The 18,445-nt window shown below is 37.7% G+C and overlaps 1 protein-coding gene across 26 annotated transcripts in view; it reads right to left on the bottom strand.

Annotated features, from left to right (window-relative positions):
* LOC126871101 (disks large 1 tumor suppressor protein) overlaps positions 1-18,445 on the bottom strand; it is a 529,262-nt gene that overhangs the window by 162,963 nt on the left and 347,854 nt on the right. The gene's annotated exons all lie outside the window — the stretch shown is intronic.

Consider the following 18,445-nt stretch of genomic DNA (forward strand, 5'->3'; position numbering starts at 1 on the left):
TATTCATACTTGTGCTAACTATAGTTCAACTTTTATACGCTTTATTCTTAGTACTCTATATAGTTCTCTGACTATGGCAATCACATATCAATTTGGAATCAACACTACTGTAGAGTGAAAAATAATTATTTGATTTAATTAGAAGAGATTACGAGTTCCGAAATTCGCTATGAAAGATATATATTAGACAACTATTTGACAGAAGAGATTGTAAGATTCGAATTTCCTTAAATTATTACGTTTACCAATTCGAATTCAGAGGGGACGAAATTCGGGATGCAAGTAACGAGTTTACCCAGAGCTTATCACGTTAATTGAACACTTTGGACTCTTCCGATTCGGGTAGCATTTCGTTACTCCCCTGTCTCTCATTTTCTCTTATTCGCCCTCTCTGCCATCATTACTAATTGCCACCCTCAACTTCGTCTAATTACTTCTCACCAACTTACCAAGAACGATCATATCTCTTCTCGATTCTTTATCATTTTTGATATGGTCCCTTTCTGACGATCGTTAACGAACTAACATTCCATTGCAATTTGACGATTTGTCAAACAGCAAAATGCTTGATTGCTTGATTAAAAGATAAAGATTCTGCCACTTGTAAGAAACTTTGTATTCTAATTTCATTACTATACCCAGATATTAGTTATAACAATTTTGGCTATTTTTCCCCTATACAGTTTACTGGCTGTAAGTTCCTTTCCTTTTGTACTATTACATAAATAATAATGAATAAATCAATCTTTACTTTGATCTAATTTAATCTTAGATGTATCTTTGCTGTATCTAAATCACGATTTATTTATCATATCGAAAGCTTTCAGCTTAATACTGAGAATTAATGGACGACGAAAACATCATCAAAAACAAATTGTATCGTACAAAAAATCAATTCGATCACAATGTGCGAGCTCGTCTGCGGCAGAACCTTTCGAAGAATGAAAAAGGTTGAACGGAATATAGTGAGATTAGGACATCGAGATGGCTAGGACAAAAGGTGGCTAGTTTCACTGCCTGGGGGGAACCTCTTTCTCTGTTCGAAGAGCCATCGAGACGATAAAAACAGACTCGAAGACGATCAAAGGCAGCTCGTTAAATTAACAGCCTGTTTTCAGAGGAAAAATTCATTCGGACCGTTTCTGGCTGAATGCTCGAAGGCGAGTCCTTTCACGAGGGTGGCCCGAATGTGACGCATAAAAGAAGTTGCCTATTCGAAAATCGAGTCGGTATAAATAAAGCATGATCACAGTTGCAAAAATACTGCAACACATCATATTACGTGGAATATTGTACCTTTGAGTTCCTTTATTTTCCAGAGTACTCCATTAAACAGCTCTTTGACAAGGATTCTTAGACTCCACCACGATCTATTTTCCGCTCTTGTTTTATCTCTAGAATATATGAAACAAGTGATTTACGAAACACTGTAACAGGCCCGTAGCAAACACCGGAGTAAATAAGGTGACTCAAAGGTAGATACTATGTCAACGAAATGAAAGTTAAAAGAGTCTAGAAATTCGCCCGTATAACCACTCCAATCTTTAACATTTCCCTTTCTCCGTACAAAAGCAAACCACACTTCACGGTACAAAGGTCGGTTTTCCTCGTAGAAAAAACAGCTTGAATTTCCACGTGAAACATGGAAGCCACGCAGGAAAAGCTCCGATTGTCCCGACGGGGGTACGGTACACCGCGACTGGCAAACAAATTTGTACACGGGTTCGCCGTTTAAATCGGAGGCGCGTTCATGCGTGAACCCACCCTCTTGAAAACGATTCGATAGCGCGGGCGAACACACGAGGGGGTTGAATGAGCCTGACGATCGAGGCCCGGCTGTTATCGATCAAACGATCGTTTCACGGATTCGAGAACGCAAGGAAAACTCTCGGGACGATGTTCAGATGTTCTGTGTGTCGGACGCATTGCGGCATTTTCCGGCCAACGAAACGGGATTCGATTTGCGTTGAACATTCGTAGTTGGCGAAAAAGAAGAAAAGAACAGAAGAAACGAAAGAGGAATTTCTGGGTGGGAAATACGTATATGGAGGGGTTGCGTGTACCTGGGTCGTACTTGTCCGTCGCCTTGAATTTTAACTCCACGGTTCCTCAATCGGGTCAAGAGCGATCCAATACTGGTTGAAACGACTTCGAGATCGAATTAACGTAATTACGTGAGGAAAATCGGTGCCGTAGCATAAAAAAAGCGTCTGACGTTGAATCAGTGACCTTCGTTTCTTTTTTATTGCTACAAGAAGCGAACTTCAGACACTCTGGGTGTCGTTCAATTAATTGGCGAGTCTTAATATCGGCTGAGTTTTCGGAAGATAACGAGGATCCGTGTCGAAGTGTTTTCCTAGGAAATGTAATTAATGAAACAGAATGGATGAGCACTGATCGTATATGTTGCACTTGAAATTTTTTCGTGCTTTGAATCGGGTTTAATCCTCGTGTTAGAAGACTCTTATATAATTCTTTTACGTGATTTGATACATTAGTGCAGTTTCGCCGCTCTTATGTAATACTTCATGTACTACAATCGCGTTGAAAGCTAATTTTCAGACGGCTACAAAATTGACTTTAATAGTGTTTCTATTAGTTTGTAAATAATCCATTATTCGTAAATTCTCTTAACTAAGCTAAACTTCATGCTTTGTATATCCTTCAACTTACCTCCTCGTTATCTATTCATAACTCTACTTTAGTTCAAGTTTTATATTCACCCTTTACTATTTACACGGAAAACTTTATTCTCGACGTTAGCAAGGATTGTACCTGTGTCTTACACAACTCCAGATAATATTGTCGCGAGTTGCGGAAATTGCAACCGAATAAGAATCTGCAGTGCGTAGACGTTTCTAACGGCTAGAAATGGTAAATTGCTGATTGAAGCGAGGTCGACATGAGTAGTACACTCGGAGACTTGGCAGCCCAGTCGGCCTCTTGTCCCTCAATCTTTTCCTCCTTCCCTTCCGACTTCTCTTTTTCCATCTCTCGTACTCGCAGAGGCACGAGACGAAAAGCAAATACACTCTCCTGCTGTCACAGCAAGGGCAATATTCGAGAGCGTCATGGTCCCTGATTATCTTTGATCTTCGACCCGCGGGTTTATCAAGAGCCGTGTCAGCTGCTTCGATTCCGGTTCTCTTACTGTAAAACGTTCTTTACGAACACTTTTGCTCGTCCCATACGCAAAAGTCGAAGTTTCAGGATTGCTTCAAGCTTCTGTTCAATGTAAACGAGAATATTTCTCAAGTAAATAGTTGTTATGTGTGAGAAATGACAATAGATTCATTTTATGATAGAAGAATAAGAAATTTCATTGAAACTTCGAGTGAAGTGATATTTTAATATACGATTATATTTTCTAAATTAAATAAAATAAATTGTAAATTAAATAAAATAGAACGTTTCACAACGACACTGATCGTGTTAAGGACGTAAAAGTTTGAAATTTAAAAGAGTCGGTCTCGATGTTGACGCTCGAGTCGGATTACAAATTCGTAGAGAAGAGTAAAGCGTCGACTTTGAAAATATAAACGATCGAATTAGGCTAAGTTACGAAAAGTTTTAATGGAACAATGGGATAAAATACTTTTTGACCGGGTTACGCGATTAATCGAGTCTGCATCTCGGCGGTGTGTCTCTATAGTTACTGCAATAGACACGGTTGAAGGATAATGGTAACACTATTAAACTATCTCAACTGTATTATACAGCAATTATCACTACATTCGCCATACGGAAGAGAGCACATAAATGCTCTAACTCCTCGAAGACAAAATCAAGAAACAAATATCAAATTAATTCCTACTTTAATTCCATTATCATAATGATTATAATTTTTCTCATGCGTCCATTAAATCTACCAACGAAAATTACAAATTAGAATCACGTACTTTATACTCTTTGTCGTTATGACAATCAAGGTAGAAACGAGCGATCGTCGAGCCCCCTCGCTGTCGAACAACATGGCCGTCGACGTGACTGCAACGACTCCTCAATTCGAGGATATTTTGCTGTCACGGTTAACGTAATTCAATCGTCGGCGATTCGCCGTTTGGCCAGGACCGTTGGTGCTCGATGCTGAAATATATCGGGGATATTCGAGTGGCCGGGCCATTCCATTGTTCACACATACCAGTTAGAACGATGACTGACATTTCATTGCGTCGCTAACATCATTGAATGTCGGCGTCCTCGACACTGCCGAGTGCCGCACTCGTAACGCGTTATATTACTACCGCTTCGCGGCCTATTTAATTAGTTCCGGAGCTCTGTGAACGTTATCTGAGCCCCAAGCGATTAAACATCACTCATTCAACGATGCTTTCTACTGGATTCCACGATTCCATGGCTATCAAAACAAGACTCGGTCGAAAGTTTGATGAATCGTGCTAGTTATACACCAGGAATAATTCTAGATAATGTCACGAATCTCGTGTACGAGAAGTTTAATTGGTGTCTGAGTGAAAGAAAATAGGAGCTCGAAAATAGCATGAAAATATTTAAAGTCTGATATATTTGTGGATATTTTACGATATTTCAAAGAATTGGGAATTCCGAATTTTCAAAAATTCTACAAGTTTCAAGGAATCGTAGATTTAGAGATTATAGGGGTTTCAGGGTATTATGGCGGGTTCAGTAGGGATCCGAGGATTCCAAGTGATTTCAAATGTTTCAAAGATTTCGGAAGGGTTCTAGGGTCAGAAGCTTGGAAGATTCTTGGTACTTAGGATCTTCCATAACTTCGAAATCCCTAAGTCTTTGAATGCTTGGTTTCTCGGATTCCAGGATACATGTCAACCCCAGAAATCTTTCGAGACCATAGAAGTTAAAAATATTTTGCACTCAATGAATTTACGATGCAATATGAGTTTGCCAAATTATCAATCTACACGCACATCTGTATATTTATTACGCAAGGAATGTTTATTGAATGCACTCCTGTCGCGATAAAAACATAAACAAAAGGATTACGCAATCGAATACATTTTAGGTACTTCTTTCTTGTTTCATTGTTTTCTGAAGAGTAACAAACATTTCGATGAAGAGATATTCGAATTCGATCAATTTGGGTCTACTGGCTATTTTAATGGCACAATGGTCAACCGATAAGGTTACGTGAGACGACGATCACAAAGCACATTATGCAACGGCGAACCGAGTTTGTAGTGTAAACCTAAACCAAACCCATGCACATGCTACGCACATCCGTAAATGGAGATGTCGTATATTTCGCCTCATGGAAACAAGCATCGTTAACGAACTTGTCGTATGTTTCGCGTATACTTTTCCGTTCGACGAGTAAATATGCAATTTTGCTGACTAGTCGCACCGATCACTTCCTTTTCCAATCGCAGGTACAATCGTCCGAAACATTCAAAGGAAGTTTCACATTTCCTTTCAATACTTCTTCCTTTTTAATATATTGACAATCATTGAGGTAAAATTATTTGTGTTTTCAAAAGTTGTAGCTAGTCATTGTTAAAACAAAATCACATCATTTTATCAAATAACAAAAGATGTAAGAACGTTCTATAAAAATATACAAAGATGTATCTATTCCAACATCCTTGTTCTAATGAATAATTTCTTCCGTTATTTGAAATAATATGAAATTATAAGTATAGTTATTAAAACATTTATTTAGAATTTCTTTAGAGTTATCTAATTCTGAGGATCTGTTAAATGTCGGATTGACGAACATCAATTAAATCTTCAAAACATTATGAACACCAATGCTAGACAAAATATCGAAAGTGAAAAGCGAATGTGGGCTAACGAGCATCTTCTACATAAATTTTCAATTAAAGGCGTACCGTACGGATACATGTGCCAAGCCTGTTCATGTCAGAAATTCATTTCATCCGAAGCGTTATTGTACTTAATAATTTAATGAATCTCGTCTGCAATGTGACGCTTGATGTAACGTATAAATTATGAAGCTCAGTCGTAGTCGAGTGGGGTATTAAAATTTTCATTACTAGAATCAACCGATCGGCGTAACCTGCAACTGCAATCGCCGCTCTAATTCTTTATTCAGCAGTGGCATTCAAGCTGATATTCAATAGGTGCGACGTCTTTCGTCGACAAGCTCGTTTTCCTTTTAATTTCAGATCAAATATGTATAGACATTCTTGTCATCTGTATTTTGAAATTCATTTTTTAAGCCTGTTTTCTTATTTTTTATTAGCTGTTCGCAAGTTTCAATTTTGTGAAAGTTCAATCCATTTTCCTATATATATTTAACGACCAGGTGAAATCAATATTTTGCAGGTATATTGCATATAAAAATAAAGAATTGTTAAATAGTAAAAAATAATACACACACGATTTTATTAGATAAAGTGTAGTATTTTAGCTGGCTACTCAAAATTCCTTTAATTAATATTCATTATCGCGAGCAATTTTATTCTTTATTCTTTGATTAAAATTCTCAATATTTGATGAAGCGTACAATTAAATGAATATTACTGTACCAGAAAAATTATGTAAACATTCACTATCAGGCGTGTAATTCGTAATTACTCGTGCTTACGTTCGATAATAATACGAGTCGAATAGTAACGTGTCTTTTATTTAAAGCGTCACTATTTTACAAGGAGTACGATCTTGCCTTTGATACCTCTTCTCCTTTAGTCTGAATATGAAAAAGGATCTGTGAATCAGTGAATATCCATTTCTGATAAATTATTCAGGTCCGACGAAAGCGTCCAAGATAAACTGCCGTCAACAGAGGACAAGTGCGATAATCCACCTCGCGGAATATAGATTCGCGATTAATCAATATCGGACGAGGTGTCCGATTCAGCGTAACGTCAATTTATGTCGTCAATAAAGAAATATCGTTATTCGTTTCTAGTTTTAATACGATTTTCATATTCGAATAGACGAACAAAGGAACACGAAGCAATTCCTAAATTTAATTTCGCCCGCATATTCAACTTTCTTATTTAAAAAAAGGAATTCTTCTCTTCTGTTAATGAGACATGTTAATATAAAAGCTGCATTTAGAACTGCTTTTTTGCTTCAAATCACATTACTAAAGTTTGCGAAATATTATATACCAATATTATATAATATTTGTTGTAATATAACAAAATACAAATACAATACAATACGATTTCTTTAGAAAACATTTGGAGCTATCTTGTTTGACGATGATGTTCAATGATTTGACGACCATGAACGATAAACAGCGTGCGTAAATTTCAATCGGGTATCACGATCCGAGTATCACGGACGATCTCTTGAAAGAATCAGCAGTGTTACTTTGACTGCGGGTTATCTGAACGTATTGACAAAACAATGCAGTTCGCCGGTATCGCGTTTGTGGAAGGGATAAACTACATGGAATCACGAGGCTCATTGCCAAATCGATTGTCGTGCGCGTTACATCTCCACCGTTGTTTCGCAGATGGACTTGCACCAACGTGTGTTGCACACTCGAGCATTAACGTGTTACGTCTAGTTACACTTGCGGCCAATAACGCGACTATCCATCGTTCGAGGTTTTATTTAATCCCTTCGAACGATTCTAATCGATCAAAAGTCATTGTTCAACCATAACCGATCTATCTCTTCTGTCTCTTTTACCTTTTCTTTGTTATTTTTTGACACGCATATTTATTGTGATGATTTTCAAAATAGTTCCATACACATCTTTTTGGATATATTCACACACATATCTTATTTTGGATATATTTTAACTTTCGTAATGATGATTTTCCAAGTAATACTATTTTTCCTTTATTTAGGATTTGAATTAAGCATTGTATTAGTAAAAATGTTGTATAGTTTGTATAACAGTTCCAAAAAGCATAATACAATATTATCTTGTAATCATCTTTTATGTATATTGCTATATTGATTATACAACATATCTTTACTAAATGGATCCTAGATTAGTGCTTCAGTATACCGGAAAATAGTAATATCAGGTACCGAAACGACTACAAGGCCACTTCTTTGGTCTTGCATGGTACCACGTCGAACCGTGTGGTACCAGCTGGTTAATCTTCGATCGTATCTCTCAGAGCTAAATGTTGTTCCCAAGGATCCTCCTCGTTTCGTGCGCGGATCCGTAAACATAGTATATCGCGCGCGCTTCTGTAGGTTTAAAGTACCAATAACGAGGCTCAGAAATGGCCCCGAACGTCTTCTTTGCTTGTTAACCATACAACCTGCAGTTCGGTATGGATATCGTGTTCGACCCCGTATTCTTTTCAAAATGCCACGGATATCTGTGGTTTGCTTTATTGCTGAGTTGGCCGCAATTCAATTTCATCGACTTGATCTGCTGGAAAAGCCAAAAATCTATATTTTTCTTACAGGTATACGACAATGAAGAATCCTTTTCGTGCATTTTTTAATATCTACGGTGGAGAGTTATTAAATTCACAGGATTTTAATGAATTAAATATTCTTCCCCGAATTTTTATATCACCTACAGCTGTTATAAAATGCAATTCAAAGTCAACGAAATGCGATTAAAAATTTATAATTCCTCGTTTCTGAGATATTTCGGATTATAAATCTCCCATAGATGTAGCGGAATTTATAACGAAATTCAGGTCAGCACATCGTTGATAATTGCAGTGATTCTTTTCAGAAATCACGTGTGCAATAAATTAGCCCCGTTTATTAAAAAGGTCTATAGTTACGGTGTATGCCCGTAATTCACAGGCTGAAACCACCAGCATTGTTATGCTAAATGTTTTAATCAAGATCTTTTGTAGTTGTTCACTGTTGTTCTCACGACTGCAATTACCGCATAATTAACCACCCGATTTTCCGTGCAATATCAATGCATATTTTCTTGTGACACATTCTTTCGTCGTCATCTTTACGATTTAAGAATCGCACCGCGAATACAAAATATAACAAAATTAAGACAACAGCGATAAATGTGTATTCTGAGTCTGCAAGGAAGTCTGAAATATTTTTGGAACAATAGTTCCAATGTTAAACCGCCAAAATCTTCTTGCGCTGAAACAATAAAGTTATTTAATTGCCTTTGATAAACGCGCGATTTTGTTCGCAGGTAATTGTAAAATTGTAAAATTCTTGAGCGTTTGGGAAAAACATAATTTTCCAGTGCGAGAAGAAAGCAAATGCGCGACTAAATGTGCGCGTGTACGTGCACACGCTTTTCCAAGTGCATAGTGCGCAAATATGTAATTTCAGAACGGCCTCGCAATAAATATCGTAGCCGTACAAATATAATTTTACAATTCCGTAATCATATCATTATACGGGTCACCGAATATTTCGGATGTATCCGTATTTGTCATTCTCCTGGCTCGCGTACTTGGCGACGCGTAAAAAGTTTAACATTTCATTAACGCTTACCGATAATCGTTCGTTTCATGCCAGTTTGCAATCGTAGAACGCTTAGATTCATACGGATACACATAATACCTACATTATGCGAGATACATAGGTACATTACTTTGAATATTATCGAATACAAAGGAGGTTCAATTCGAATAACTGAATTATATCATGTTCCACGCTAAACGAAGCTCGCAACAAATTCAATAGTGTCTCCAATATTTGTTTCGATATGATCAAACAGTTCTAACTGTCTGTTATTATATCTCGTATAGCTTTATCTTCATTCAAAAGTAATACTAATATCTGCAAAAAAATCATATTAGACGATAAATATAAGTATAGATAGTATAATGGTATAATATATCAAAGTATGAGAAGAAATTGAGGACCCAGCGAGAACGTACGTCAGTTGCAGTAAAATCACGATATCTATCTCGTTCAGAATCTTCAAGAAAAATTAAAGAGACCCTCGATGGCGTTCGGGGGCGAAGAATAACGCGAGTCAGCCAAAATTTTTGCATGTAGATTGTTAACGAATTCGGCCCCGCGAGAGCACCAGAGAAAAAGCAGCAAAAAGAGCGAAAGGCAATTTCGACTTTGACCAGATACATGTCTTGGCGATAAAAGTAATGAGATCCATTATAATGAGGTAAGCTGTCGCTCGCAAGCGAAGTATCTTTTTTCGCGACTGCTAATCTATTCTGTTTCTGTCTGGACATTCGTCGAGTCTTAATCTTTCATCGTTATAAACAACCTATGCGATTAACGGTATAAATTTTAACTAATCGTGGAAAGTTAATACCAAACTCGAAGATATAACGTTATGCTAAACGACTTTTCTAACTACTCTTCTACGTCATAAATATTATAATATAAGTTGCAACACGTGCTACACATAGCGGTATTTCGAGATTATAATGAAACGATACAAATATTTAAAACTAGCAACTTTGCCTCGATATAAAGTCATGCTTTTCAATTTCTTTTATGTAAATTCCATTGAAGCGAGAATTAATTTACAGCATTGAGGAACGTCTTAAACGCGTTCGTAAAATTGCCGGGACGATAGAATAAGGAAACAAGGTAGGGGACGTTTAACGGGGCGTGTAATTTTTCCTCAAACGCTAAGAAATCTTTGGTTTTTCAGCTATTGCGCATTCTTATACTTTTCGGAAGCAGCCGAGCACGAAACGCAATAGACGAGAAACGATAACGTCCGATCCATCTACTTTTTCGTAATTTCACGGACACCGCTTAACGTTAATGCTGGATTGAAATTCGTAGAAACGCTTTGAGTCGCGTCTTCTTCCGTATCGATGAGTTTTCGTAAAGGGAAATGTAAACGAAATATCGAATACGGGGGAAACACGCAGAAATTGGCCAACAAACGAAAGAAATTGCGCGTGTGAAGGCGAACGGGGTATAGAAATTGGCGAATTCCCGAACGATTCTGCGGGAAGATTTAAAAGATTACGTAGAATGGGTTGAATTTGAATGCAAATGAATTCTTAAGCCGTAGAATATGAGAAAGTTGATCGCGAAAAGTCGCGTAATAAAACTCAAATTTTTTCCGTCGCATTCCCTGCCACTTGAAATTTTTATTCGTCCTTTCATTTTCTCTCCTATATTTCTCTCCTCTTTTAATAAGGGTAAAAAAAGAGAGACGTAAGTTTCACACGGAAATTTTTACGACTCGATCCGTCAAGTCGGAGAAAGGTATTTTATATTCCCTTCCCGAAGAAGGGAAAGAAATCGCTACCTGATTGTGGTGTATCGGGCCGGAAATACATCAAGAAATATTTGAACGTCTTCACGGGATACGCGGCGGTTTTCCATTTGAATCCTGAAGAGACGAAAAATAGAAACGCGGGCAGGATTTTCATTTGAAATTATTCGACAACGTCGAACCGAGCCTGCCTTTCGTTCTCTTCCTTCTTCTCCTTTTTATGAAACACGCTGTCAACATTTCCTCCCTTCGGCCGTAATTTTGAAACCAAATTTTAACAAAAGACTCGACTTCATTCGCCACACGCCGGAAGAACTGCCGATATCGCCTTAATGAAATTCCCCACGTTCCACGGTTGGCCATAAATTACGCAGCTTAATTAGATTAAAAGTGGATCTCGGTTATATTCGAAGCGTTCCAAGGAGGCAACCGTCACAGCTAGCCGAAGAAATTTCGATGATATAGTAAAGAAGGCGAGTTCTTTGGAGCAGAGAAATATTTTAACGGAGAGTATGCACGTACGGAAAATTCAGTTTCGAAAGGAGAAGAGGTCAGAAAATGGTGGCCCATCACGTTACGAGGATCCACAAGCGTAAAAGAATAAAAAGGCCCCGCGCTGTTGAAATTTGTTGGATGTACGTGCAGTAGTTACGGTATCGTTGCGTTGAATAAATTCGAAGAACAGCCGGCGATCCTCTGCGTATCTCCAAGCTAAATCGAATCGATGGCTGGTACGCTTGTTACGACGGATCCGTCTTGTTTCATAAAATGAAATTCTGAATTTTTCATCCCGCCCTCCATTAAGAAATTGATTGAGACAACCCGTGTGATATTGGATTAGGTACTTCCACTTTTCCACGCTGCCTCGGCTATTCTTGAAACGTTATTGCTCGTAAATCAAGGTTCCCGTTCCGCACGAAACACGCGCGATACTTCATTCATAACGTTACTAATTTTTAATTAGCTAATAAAACACTACAGCTATTACTATGAACTTTTTGAACAAGCGCAAACATAATCAATCTTCCATCAATGATATATGAATTGTTTAGAAGCCACGCTGATTAATTTCACAAATTGGGAAGTAGAGAGAATTATAAGCATTATTCTTTCAAATTTATGTTAGAATTTACTACGTAATTATCGTCATGAAGGTAAGTTATATTTTTTTTAATTGAGCGCCAATAAATAGGTATACTCATATAATAAAATTCGGAAATTTACAAACACGAAATTCACAAAACATGAAGTCGATCAATTTGTTTCATAAATAATAATAATATAAGAGAATCTTCCAAATGTTTCTTAACACCTGCTTCATCAATGAAAAAAATATCGGCATGACTGTTTCAAGGTTAAACAATTTCAAGATCATTTTAAAGATATTCGTAGGTGGCATAACGTCGCACAAGAACTCCGCACATCTCGGACATTCGGTTCGAATGGAATAGCCGCATAGTCGGCGAGTCGTGTTTAGAGATGCACGTGACGGAAATACCCTGCATTCTCAACGTTGACTTTCTGTGGACGTCGGGTGGGCAGATTTTCCACGGGTAAGCTGTTTGCTACGGCGGGGAGTAAAAATTACAAACGTGAGAAGTCGTGTCTACATTCGATCCTGACGTTGCTTAAATCGGATTAAGGAACGGTAGGGCACCAAAATTGCTGTCACTTACATCATACATTATACGCGACCTTTAGAGAAGAAAATAAATTCGAAATACCGTACAAGCTGTTAGTTACTTTGTCCAGGATTTATATAAAACTGTAAAACTTAAAGCGTTTCATACGATACTACTTCAAACGTAATTAAAACATCTTACTTACGTGAAAGATTATCACTTTAAATTACGATCAAAATTTCGCTCTTAATTCGAAGTGTAAAATATAATTGAAGATATTCACATATTATTACCATCAGATTATTACATTAATTTCGAATTCCAATTAATATTTAATTTAATTATTCCGCAATGTATGAATTCGTAGAATATTATAGCTGCTTGTAGTTCATTTCAGATAGCGTTCCGTAAAAAAGAGTTTTCGTTATGATGTATATATGCATATCCAAGGTGGAAAATCTCTAATAATCATGGAGAACTCTGAGAATATTTACCGAGCAGTCTGGCATGATAAAAATAAACAGAAACGAGGGTCCGAGATTTCCTTGGCTGTGAAATTGCCTGAGCGCGAAGGGAATTTTAATTGCGCCTATTAATGGAGCTGCCGGAGCAAAAATAAGCCACACGATATCAAACATTATTACAAGGGACATCGACGACACTGAGAAAATGCCGAACAAAAATAGCGCCGATGTAAGTTGTGTAAAGCGAGATTCTTTATCAAAGTAGCGGACAGTGAACTGAAAAATCGTGCAACCTTCGTTTGATAGCATAATATAATTATAATTTATGGATTTTACGACTCAAAGTCATTTGAGAATTGTAAAAGATAGGCAAGAATATCTCTGATATGAAAAAATAATCATACTAAAATTAAAATTTCGTTCAATTAGAAATGTCATTAGAAATGTCAATTAGAATTTCAGTGGTTGATCGTTCTCATCAGGTTAAAAATTATTATTAACAAAGAACGTAAGGGCGAAATAAGATGTCTCAATGTCGAAACGTTAGTATTATCTCGATTTTCGCAGACTGTTATTCGCGATGCTAATTCTAGCTGAAAATCAACGTATTCTACGTGATGTGCGTTTTGAATGCCACAGTTGTGTATCCAAACGTGAACTTTCATCCCCTAATAATCATCACGTACAATTAACGTTTTCTGGAACTCGTTTCCTAATGCAGCTCACAACCACGCAAATAAAATGTCTTATCTTTTTCTCTCCATAACACCTCTCGAAATTGCTGTTATAAAGATAATATTCACACGAACATTTCCAATATTCATGGTGTCAGTAAATTACAATACTAAATAAAAAAAGAGAAAGTTCTAGTTTCTATAAATAATAATAATAATAATACTAACAAAAAAAGGTACTAGTTCTATTCATTCACATTTAAACTATGTCTATGCCAATAATATCAAATTAGATTAGAAGTCTAAGACCGATCTAACTTGCAAGGAAAGAGATCTAGCTCTTTTCTCGCGCATGTCAATTATCGGAAAACGAGACAGCAGGGAAAATGTACATGCGATTGCTCTAAGCACCCACCAGCTGTGGCCAGCGGACCGTGAGGTAGACTTTGGCGCGGCCAAAGAGCCGCAATCTTCGTAATCTCCTCAGCTTCTTATCGTTAAAGCCCATCCCCATGAAGACGGGCGGCACACGTGATCCGCATTGGCACTCCAGGTTGCTAACCGATTATTTTTCACTACGACAACACAGCAGCTCATACAACAGAGTACAGATCACGTCTAGACTGCACAACCCCTTTCGATCTTCGACGTCGCTTTTCACTTTTTGAAGTTAATCTTTCGATTAAAAACGTTTCGTTGAGCTTCTTATCACGATATACTATAATAATACACGTAATAGATAAATAAAATAATACTCTAAATTTACAATGTCATCGTGAATAATTATATTTCACGTATCGTTACATTAAATATCTGCATTTTCTATATTTTTAAAATAAACGTTGATAACGTCTCAATAGTTTTCTAGCAATATACTATTTTCATTCCTGGATTAACGTCAAACTTTCACAGAGCATTTCTCGATTCCCCGTTCAGCCGATTCGGAAAAGGTTCAGCCAACTGTGCAGGTGGCGACCGTACCACGTGAGTTCCGCGAAGGAATCGTTAGATTTGTGACCTTGGAATCGCGATTCAATGTGCAGCGACCATTGTGCAGCGCAATCCGACCGCGCGCGTTCCCTGCATAATCGTGACGCATATCCGTGTGACGTTGTCCGTCGAATACTCTCTTTTGCCTACACCGTTACGCGGACTTCGAAAACGAAACTATATCCATTAATGTTTACCTATTCACAGTATTCACACTGTTCGAGAATGTTCAACATACAATAGCACAAAGTACTCGTATGCTTAAAAAATCACATTTTCCCGCGGTAAATACAAGAACCAAAATCCCGGATAGCGGAAGCTCGATAGTGACGTATATTATTCACGAAGCTTCTGGATTTTCAGCGTTAATGCTTATTCATCTATCAAAAGAGGATCTACTTCGATTAATTATCTAATAACCTTCGATCTCTGTCTTCAAGCTATGGTGGCAACAACGAAACGTCTGGGAAAATTGTTCCTGAAAGGATCTCTCGATACAAGACAAAATAAAATAAAAAAAAAGAAGAAATTGGGATTTGTACGATTATGCAAACGTAAAAGGGTACACTGGCCTCGCGAGAGACGTTATCTCAACAAGACAAGGCAAAACAAGAGGCTGTGACGTTCGCGGGACTACGAAGTTGCGGACGAACGTTCCCGGAAGACAGGAACAGATCCCGCGTGTTTGGATCCGCGCGAATGACTGCCAGTGCTTTCGCTCGGCGGGCCATGGGGTGCCGAGGGATGCTGCCAGCTGGGTTGGACGGCGCAAGATCTACCCCCACACGCGATCCACAACCACCTACACCCCCAGCCACGTTCACCACCGCTAGCCAGACATATCTCCGGCGCAATTCAGCTCTCGCCTTCGACCTCTCTTTTCGCTTCAAAACAACTTGATGCCCACTATAGGAAAAATCATCCCCTTCCCCCTCTCCGAATTTCCCTGACAGTGACAATGACGACGGCAACGAGGAAGACGACAAGGTGCCAAGGCCCTGCCAGAAAGCCGGATATTACCACGTCAATGAATATTTGAGTAGGCTTCGCTTCCAAGGTGTTCTTTCCTCGAATATACCGAGATTAACGTTTAAATATATCCTCGTTGCTTTTAGACCCCGATCGTAAGACACAGAGTAGGATATTTGAAGCAATATTTAATTGCAATTTGGATTTAAAAATTACACTGCTAACCATAGGTATTAGGATATTTATTGGTATCCAGTATAAATTGAATGTTTTTCACTGCTTTCACTTTCGAATTATTTTATTATAAATCTGGTATTTCATTTGTATCATACGCATCTCGTAATAAAATACAAGATATGGTGAAATTTTGTTAGAGATTTCCAACAAATAAATATAACGAGTCCTAATATTCCGTTGTCTTGACGTTAAATAAGCAGGTAAAATGATAGGGATCCTAATATTCATGGTTTGCAATGTACTTTCGAGTATTGATTATGCGATAGAAATCAAAGTCGAGAATTGCGTTGTCGAATTTAGTGGTCACCCAGGTTTTAGATATAATGTTCGATTAGGCACAAATAAGCTTTTATTTCTCAGGTGAATATTGCAAAACATACACCAATAGTATTCTTGAATTTTCTTGAATTGCAAATGTACTTGTATTCTATTAATGTTGTTGCAAATTTTTTATCTATTCGATAATAGACTACGGTTACTTAGTATGTTTCTCTGCACGTAAAGATTTAAAAAACAAATAAGAACACATACAATAAAGTGTAATAAGAACTCTTGATTTCTACAAAATAACAACTGATATAGATTAGACAGGATCGATTCGACTCGATACGTTTGTAGTTTTTAATTACACGGGCACCGTATGAATTAGGAACAAAAACGTTTCTTATTTTCCGATATCGAGTGCGTTATGACCATATATGTCTATGGTTGTGAGTAACGATCTAATCAAATTGAAATAACGACTTCGATAATTGTAACATAATTGTATCATTTTACCGAATAATTGTTATTGTTCGCTAATGAAACCGTGGAAACAAGAGCCTCCCTGTCAAGTGTTTTTCATATTGGCGCAATAAACGCTATATTAAACTCTTCGTTCTATTTCAATCAAACGCGTGTTGTTCTTGCATCGTGAATTAAAGACGCGAGATCGATCTATCCGTTTGTTCTACGCGAGATAAATAAATAAATAAATAACAAGCATCGGTATTGTCCATCTCGGAAGATCAAAAATTCCAGTTACGAATTTCTAGAACGATATTCCTAGAAAGATATTTTTAACATCGAGCATAGGCGGACTGATATCTAATTCTCTGTTGTATGTTCATCCTGGAAGGTACGTTCACGTAGCTCTTACCGTCATTTAGTCTAGCCGAAGTAATCCCTTTGAAAAAAAATGAGGAAAGGAAGGGAAATGGCGTGGCGGAGATGGGAAAAATACGGAGATCTCGTGTCCAAACAACTTCTCAGCTCATCTTCCTGTTCCTAGGTAGTGCGCTGTCGAGGAAAACGGAAAAATAATCCGCTGGCTTTGCCTGACAGAGCGTAAAAAATGTGCTTCTGAAGACGTCAAAGTACAAGACGCTTCGGTATATTACGGGGATGATATTCTCGATAACATCCAGGCCTTGTCTTCCCCTTTCGCTCTTGCCACTCGATCTTCCCAGAATTTTTGCCCCGACATGATGTTAAACGTCATTGAACGGATGGATTACGAAAGTTATATTCAATAACTTATTTACTGTTTGTTACATGTAACTTATTAGATATTTTATATCTATTTGTAAAAACGTGCGTTGAATTCGAGCGTAACGTTTTGCTTGCTTTACATCAATGGAAACGAAGTCGGGCAGTATACTAAAATTAAGCTATTACTCTAAGAAGAAAACGGTGTAAAAAATAATTACTTGAAAAAATGAATTCAGAGATAAAAGCGGCGTTCATAAAACACATGTTGAGTTCGTATACACTTTTAATCTCTGTTATTGCTCTTTTGCATACTGATTTATCGTAGTCGGGGAGAAATTAGCGGGATAGAATCTCGCTTTTGCCCGTCCTGCTATCTCTTTGACACGGCGTAGGAAAACTAGCGTGGGAGGATTATTCGTAGAAACAGTAGAGAAAGACGAATCTCGGTACTCTTTCCCTTCGAAGGAAGAATATCTACAAACTATATCAATTAGGAGCGCCACTTACGAATTAAAATGATAAAAGATAGGTAATTCGACGAGAGAAACTTGTAATTTCGGTAAAATTAAGATGATGTTCATTCGAAGAAGATGGATGATAGTTAAAGAAATAGCCCAGCACGAGGTAACTCAGATTGTCCTCCATCAAACGCTGCGAGTTTACTTCCCCTCTATTTTCCAACCTTCTTTTCCTTGATGTGTGCGGTGATGTAGTGCGTGAAACGCTTTATCCAACTATTACACGAGCGTCCGTCCACTATCTCCGTGCGATCTACTCGACCAAATGGGAAGGCCTCGAGGAGAACGTTTATCTCTAATCGATCTCGATATATTTGAAAGGTCAGGGAACACGACACAAAGGTTAGAGAATACACTGCTTAAAATTTCAAAGCGAATTACCATACGGTTGGAGTAAATACGAATTTTACCCTAGAAAATTCAATTTGCGCAACGT

This window comes from Bombus huntii, chromosome 11 (assembly GCF_024542735.1).
Source record: "Bombus huntii isolate Logan2020A chromosome 11, iyBomHunt1.1, whole genome shotgun sequence".
In the NCBI taxonomy this organism is placed as follows: Eukaryota; Metazoa; Arthropoda; class Insecta; order Hymenoptera; family Apidae; genus Bombus; species Bombus huntii.